Consider the following 7414-nt stretch of genomic DNA (forward strand, 5'->3'; position numbering starts at 1 on the left):
TCATTCTTTTAAATGAAATCAATATTTTATCATCGATGGGATATTCCTTGTAGCATCCAATTAAAAGCCAAAGAAAAGACTCTTTTAAGTTAATGGGTGCTAACAGTGTCTGAAGAGGGTGAGGGATGGATGACCAAGAGCTGCAGTCGGCAGAAGGGCTGCCTCAGGAAGGGTCAGGTCACTCACGTTCACGCGCACATGCACACACATACAAGTGTGTACACACACACACACATCTATTTGCCCATCTGGCCTTGGTACTAGGAGGCAAAAGGCTATACTAGATGCCTGTATTCTAGGGATTTCCAGGGGGTATGGGCCTTGCCTCCCACTGACTCAGAGAGCAAAGGACACCCTGTGTACACCTTCTGTTGAGGAAAAATCATTAAGGTCAGGGCAAACTCCAGACACAGGCAGAGAGCTGGGCTACTCCAGAGAACCTTTCAACTGCTTCCTTTCCAAGGGTGGGGAACCCACATGCAGTCCTCTAGGTCCTGAGTGCAGGCAGTGAGGACCATGAGTCAAAGGGCCAGGGCCACACTTGAGGACCTAGAGGGCCACCAATGGCCTTGAGGCTGCAGGTTCCCCACCCCTACTTTAACCTGAGCCCCCATGCCTGCTACCTCCCCCCAAATACTGACCCCTTATCTTATCCTGTTTCGACCTTCTATTTTATTCTCTTTTGTGTTGCTATTCTCATTCTGATCATCCCAATCCTGCCAACCCTCAAGGCCTCAGTTTACATAGCACCTTCCCCTGGAAGTTTTCCCTGACCGCCCTAATCTTTTATACCAGGGCTCCCTCTTTATCCCTCCATTCTTGTGCACTCTCAGGACTGATGGGAAGAAAGCCCTTTGTAAAGGGTAAAGCACCATAGAGTTGGGAGGAATGGTTACTGCTCTGCAGGCTTTGTTTTGAGGATAAAATGAGGTGATGACTTTAGGATGCTTTGTCAAGCACATAAGTATCAGATACTGTTAATCTATTACTTTTGTCATCGTTGGCTCTGAGCCCCCATCTCCAGACTGAGCTGCATCCTTCCCTCAGCCTGAAACTACTTCCCACTGACTTGCAGAAGGCATGGAGAAAATCCTCATTCACATTATCAAAGCTTTTGGCCCTCTCACTTCACCAGGTACCTGGCTGTGTCCCTCTTCCTCTGGGGTCCTCAGGAAAGCCCTATGCATTCTAATAAGGTTGTAGAGACAGTTGGGTTTTCTCTGCAGCTGGAACTCCACACCCCAAATACCTCCCCTTTGGGAGGCTATAGGGGCCACCCACTCCTGCTTCACTCCACCCTCAACCCACACACAATGTCCCAGGTCTTCTGGACAGAGGCAAACCTGTGCATAACTGGGCAGCTCTGAGGGCCTTCCCAAATCAGTCAACTGCAGATGTGTGACCCTAGGAAATCACTTAACCTCTCTGGGCCTGTTTCCTCCTCTGTAAAATTAAGAGGTTGGATTAGTGCTAAAACTATGACCCGAAGCTCAGTTCATCTATCCTTCCTCTCCCTGCAACCTCTGCTCTCAGAAATACTGCCTGCCAGCCAGCCAGGTCAGCCCAGGCCAGCCCAGCCCACTTCCTACCCAGCTCTGGCTAGACTCTAGCTTTGCTCAGCACTAGGGAGAGGGAGAGGAATGGAGGGAAAGATGAAAGGGAGGGGGGAAGATGAGAACTCTATGCAACTGATTTTATACCTTCTCACTCTTTGTTCCCTTAGTGGCTTGCAATCTGGATAGAGATCTCATTTTCCCATGGAAATAATTAGGCTGAAAGAACCTGTCTCTGTTTGTACCCCCAGCCCCCTCACCTTGGGAGAAGGAGTAAGACCCTTCTAGCCTGTACTTGGGCACAAACCCTTCCCTTCTCTACTGTTTCTCCTCCAAAGAGAAGGAAGCATGGTGCATATTGGACTTGGAGCCAGGAAAGCCTGGCTTTCCATTCTGCCCCTGTGTGGCAGCTTGGGCTAAATCAGCTGTGTGACCTTAGGCAAGCCGCTTAATGACTCTATGCCTCAGTTTCCTCATCGGTAAAATGAAGATGTTGAATTCCATGAGCTCAGAGTGCCTTCCAGCCCTAAATCTGTATCTATGATACTAAGATTCTGGTCCAGGGATAGAGATTCCTTGGGGAAACCATCTCAGAGGTCAGTCAGGATTTTGTCTACATTCTTCCTTGGCAGGGGCTTCACCAGGCAATCCCCAGGTGTTTGGGAAGCTAGAGATCCTGAAGTCTACCATCCCAGTCCCATTAATTTCCCCCACATACAATGGGAAGAGGGGAAACCCAGGGCCTCTGGCAGTCAGGGTGTGTGGCCTCCAGGCATCTGGCTGAGCACACTGACAGAGCCCTGGCCCCTCTCTCTACTGTCTCCTGCTCTTTCTAGGCCTGGGGACAGACAGAGAGGCAGGAGCCCACCCAAGCCGGCTCTGGGCCAGACTGGAAATGGAGGAGATGGAAGCTTTCTTTGTCTGAGAACCTGGCCCCTGGCATTAATGACTCTTTATTCCATATGCCACCCTATGTGGTGGAACTTTGAAGCCTTCCAAGTCGCAATGCATCAAACGAGGGAGGGGGAGGGGGCTAACAGGATGAGGCTAGAGGGAGGGATGAGTGCCAGGTCCTTGCTCAGCCCTTCTGGCTTAAAAGACAGGAAGAACCCAGAAGCGAAGTCAGAGATGACCTCTGCCTTTCTCCCTGTGCCTCCTCACTCTCTGCAGTTGGGAAATCTGGGTTCAAATCCTGGCTCCAACTCTTGCTATGTGACCAGAGGCAAATCACTTAACTTCAGTTTTCTCATTTGTAAAACAAATAAAGATCCTGTCTTGTGTTTTCCTGGACATGGGATTTCATCAGTACAGGGAGCTCTCCCAGTGTGGATGAATGCCTCTCATACAATTCACAGTCTTAGAGAGTTGTCTGTGATAATCACTGAGAAGTTGAGTGACCTCTCCATGGTTTCACAGCCAGTATCAAACCCAGGACTTCCTGACCCTCCCGTTAGCTTTCTACCTAAAATTGCCTCTCAATAAAAAAAAATTGTATAATGCTTTATGTATATTGTTTTATTTGACCTCTATAACAACCCTATGAGGTACGGGGATTATCTCACTTTTTCATGAGGACAGGGAAGTAGAGATTTGTCCAAGGTCCCTTAATGAGAAAGAATGTAAACAGGGACATGTATACAGTGCTTTATAGACAGGATTTTACAACAACCCTGTGAGGCAGGTATGGCTTCCTCAATTTACAGGTGGGGAAATTGAGGTTTAGGGAGGTGTAGGGAGGGCCTACTTGAAGTAGAGCCAAGATGTACATTACTCTCATCCTCACAGAAGCTCTGTGGACCACTCTGGACCCTCACGCATTCTCTCCACCCCCTACCCCCCACCCCCTGCATCCATTCCCAAGAAGTCAATCCATAAGCCAAACAATCAATTGGTATCAAGTGCCTACTGTGTGTCTGTCCCAGTACACCCCACCCCCATTTATATTCACACTCAAACACCAAAAAGGATTCTGCCTTGACTTTTACGCCTTGCCAAAGACAAAACTAGGGTGGGGTGGTCAAGGCTTTGTCTCATGGTGCCAATATCTTGTGAAGGGGGGGGTTGGTGTGATGCTTCCTCCCCATAGTGGTCAGCTGTGTTTGTTTTATGCAGCATGTACTGCCACCTCTAGGGTCCCGTCTCTAGGGTCCTCTCCTTCGGCCTGCTCCCCTACTTCTGTACCTCTCCCTTCAGCCTTCTTACCCACCCACCCAGTGTCTTCCTACAGATTAAGGAGTACAGGACAGTCTCTCTGGGGAATAGGTCACCCCCCTCCCTGGTGTAGCTGTCTCTGGGGCACTATGTCACTGGGGACAGACTGTTCTTTGTTGAACCTGAAAGTTGGTTGAAGGAAACAGCAGACTAGGTGATAGAAAAATTCATATTGCTTATACATTTATTTATTCATTCATTCCCTTTAAACTTAGCAGATACATGCATGCATGGGGGCCAGACTAAGTCTGACTCCCCAAACAAAGAAATGAGGAAGCTTAAATACATTTTTTGGTCCCAACACAGCAGCTTGCATTACATCACTTTTATGACCCACATGTATGTTAATTAGGATACAAGACAAGGATTTTCCTTAATGGAATAGATTGTAAATACAGTAAGTCAGATAGTTGACAAATGTCAATTGAAATTACAACCAGGATGTCTGTGTTTAATTTGCCATTAACGTTCTATAACATAGTATATGCCCATAAAATATTAAGATAAGGAAAACTCGCATAATTCAAGATAGTGTCTGGGATCAAGATTTTCACCCTCAATAGCCATGGACAGAGCAAGGAATGCTCTATCAGAGGCATCTCTGAGCTTACTCAGAGAACAAAGAAGCTGTTAGGACCAGGCTTTTCTTCTGGTTAATTAGTTCAGGCTCTTACTGAAATTACAAAAATGATGTAAAATGGCATAAAATGTTTCACATCTTCCACACGTGGACTTGCCCTGGGTGCAAGAATTCTTGCCAACGGCTCTGGGCCTTGCTGATTTCATCAGGTGTCCAGGGTCTCAGCTGCTTCTCACATTCAGTCTAGGGGGCTTTGCCCTCATCTCAAGGCTTTTTCCTTTCTTTCCTTCCCAAGCTTTACTGATCACTGAAGCCCAAAGTTAAGGCACCAAAGGAATCTCTTAGATGTGACAGGTGACCCTATTCCCCCACCCCTGCTTGAGGTGAAAGACTTCATTTAATAATCTTTGCCTAGCATCTTACATACAGTAGCTGCTTAATAAATTCCTACTGGATTGTGAATTTGAGCCTGCTTGGCCACCCAAGTTCCAGAGGTATGTAGCAGAATGGGGCGGGGGGCAGGATGTCAAACCCATGGGCCCAAGCTGAGGCAAAACTCCCAGTGAGTGAGGCCCTAACCAGATTAAAATGTCAGTGAGAAATGTTTAACAAAATAAATAAAAATACAACACAGACAATATTAATTTGTGGTTTTCCAAGTCGGTATGTGGCCTGCAGATTGAACCTGGATTTGAATCCTGCCTCAGATACTTACTGGCTGTGAGATCCTGAACAAGACATTTCCCCTCTCTGGGCCTCAGATTCCTCATCTGCAAAATAAGGGAATTGGACTCAATGACCTCCAAAGTCCCTTCCACTTTTAGATCAATGACCCCTTGCCTCAGATCCTTAATCACCCCTCCTCTTCTTCCTTCCTTCCTTCCTTCCTGCTCCCATATCTTGCTGCCCAGTCCTAGCCCTCACTTCTTCCTTCCCTTTATTATCTCTCCCACTACATGCCTCAGACCACAGGAGTGCCTTTATTCACAATGAACAGAGCTCTCAAGGTTTGTGCAGCATTTCCTCTCTTCCCTCCCCCTACCCCCACCCCCAGCCACTCTGAGAGACAGGTAGCAGGAGCATCATTATCTTCATTTTAGAGGGAAGAAAGCTGAGCTAGTATTCTTCAGGGAAAAGGGCATTTTACAGAAATAACAGGAATTGGGCTGGGCGTAGTCAAAAGCCTCCCCAGAGCAGCCTCAATGGTACTTACTTGTCTAAGCTATTTTATCTAGCTATAGCTCCCTGGGCTCCAACCATCCTGCCTTTCCAGGCTTATTTTACATAGATCCTCCTTCATATACTACTTTCCAGGCCAACTGGACTCACGGCTTACCCTGGTGGATACTAGCAGTGGGGAGACTTTAAGGGGGTTTCACCAGAGGATCACATAGGTCATGTTGCCTAAAGCATTAGGCCTTTATTATGGAGTGTTTGGACTCACACAGGAAAGACCCAAAGTGTAAAATGAAACAGGGAAGAAGGATTTAGAGCCAAGGATATACTGCCCTGCCCAGGTTCCTAAAGGGGAGGATGGTGGTGGGTCTTTACCAGAGACAGTAGCCACAGGAACCTTGGAAGAGGAGGGAAGAGAGTCAGCCATGGTCCTTTGGAGAAGCATGGGCCAGTATTGGACGTCTGGGTTCCTGTCACCTGTCTAACAGGGCACCTATAAAGAAATGTGGAAAGAATACTAGAATTAGAGCAGGAAGATCACGGTTCAAATCTTCAGCCCTGCTTTTTGCTACATGTGTGACCTGGGGCTAATCACTTCAACTCTCTAGGCCTCGGTTTCCTCATCTGTAAAATGAGGGGATTGGACTATGTGGTCTCTGAAGTTTCTTCCAGCTTGGCTCTATGATTCTGGTTCCATGGGCTCCACAAACCAGTCAAAGGTCATAGGGAGGGGGTGGGTCCTTGCCTAAGTCCATAGGGTCAGTTTCCCATCTCTGATGTCAATGGTGGGGAGATGCAAAATACTGGATGGGGGAGGCCTTGTTGAATGAAGTACAGAAAACAATCACAGGGTATGGAAATTTCCAGAAAAGGTCAGGAAGAAGGGGCCATGAGCAGTGTCAGAGCAGAGGTTCCTCAGAGAGATACTCCTAAAACAAGATGTCATCTTAGATATGTCCTATTGCTTTTCCCCAAATATTTCAGGTTCCCTCTAGCTTGGGGTACATAAACAGGCACTCTCCCTGCCTAGAATTCATCCTGGCCTCATCTCAGCCTTTCTGAATCCTGAACATCCTTCAAGCCTTCATTTTGGTGTCACCTCCTCCACGAAGCTTTCCTTGATCCCCCAATGGAAAGTGTTCTCCCCTTCCTGGAATTGTCCTGGACATACAAAACACACATTTCAAATGTATGATACATATAGAATGAAAGTGAGGGAATGAGCTGGGTAAAATGGGTGGGAGAAGGGGGTACAAAGTTTGACCTGGGGAGACAAGAGGCATCATGAATTCCCAATTGGCATCAGAAAACCTAGCTCAGTTCTGAAGGGTCATTTAATCTTTCTGGGCCTCAGTTTCCTTATCTGTAAGATGAGAGGATTGAACTCTATGCCCTCAGAGAACTGTCCTAACTCTAAATTGATGACTCTACGACCATCCTTTTCTCCTCCTGACCAGAAGTGATATCTCCTGCCTCTGAAAGCTTCGATGACTCCACTGATACTTCTTATCACATTTTTCTCTTCCATTCTGCCCTGTCTTATGGCTACCTGAGGACGTGCCTTGTGTTCCCTGTAAAGCTCTGTAAGGGTAGGGAATCAGGGAATCACATTTTCTTTCTTTTTTGGATCCCTTCTGTACCTAGCAAATTTTGCACATGGTAGGCACTTGACAGGTATTTGTTGAATGAATGAATGAAAACCAAGGCAGCTCTGAAAGGAATAAAGGCAGGCTGAGGGAAGGGGTGAAAGGACAGAGGGACTTTGGTATTGGGCAAGAGTGGGCCTCCCTCCAAGTGGACTGTGGGTATATGGGGTTAGGTCTTTTTTCTCTTGGTGCATCATTGGCCAATTATGGGAAGGACTTCTGTGCATAATCTGAGGTTTTGGCTGGAA

Source organism: Trichosurus vulpecula, chromosome 7, assembly GCF_011100635.1.
Source record: "Trichosurus vulpecula isolate mTriVul1 chromosome 7, mTriVul1.pri, whole genome shotgun sequence".
In the NCBI taxonomy this organism is placed as follows: domain Eukaryota; kingdom Metazoa; phylum Chordata; class Mammalia; order Diprotodontia; family Phalangeridae; genus Trichosurus; species Trichosurus vulpecula.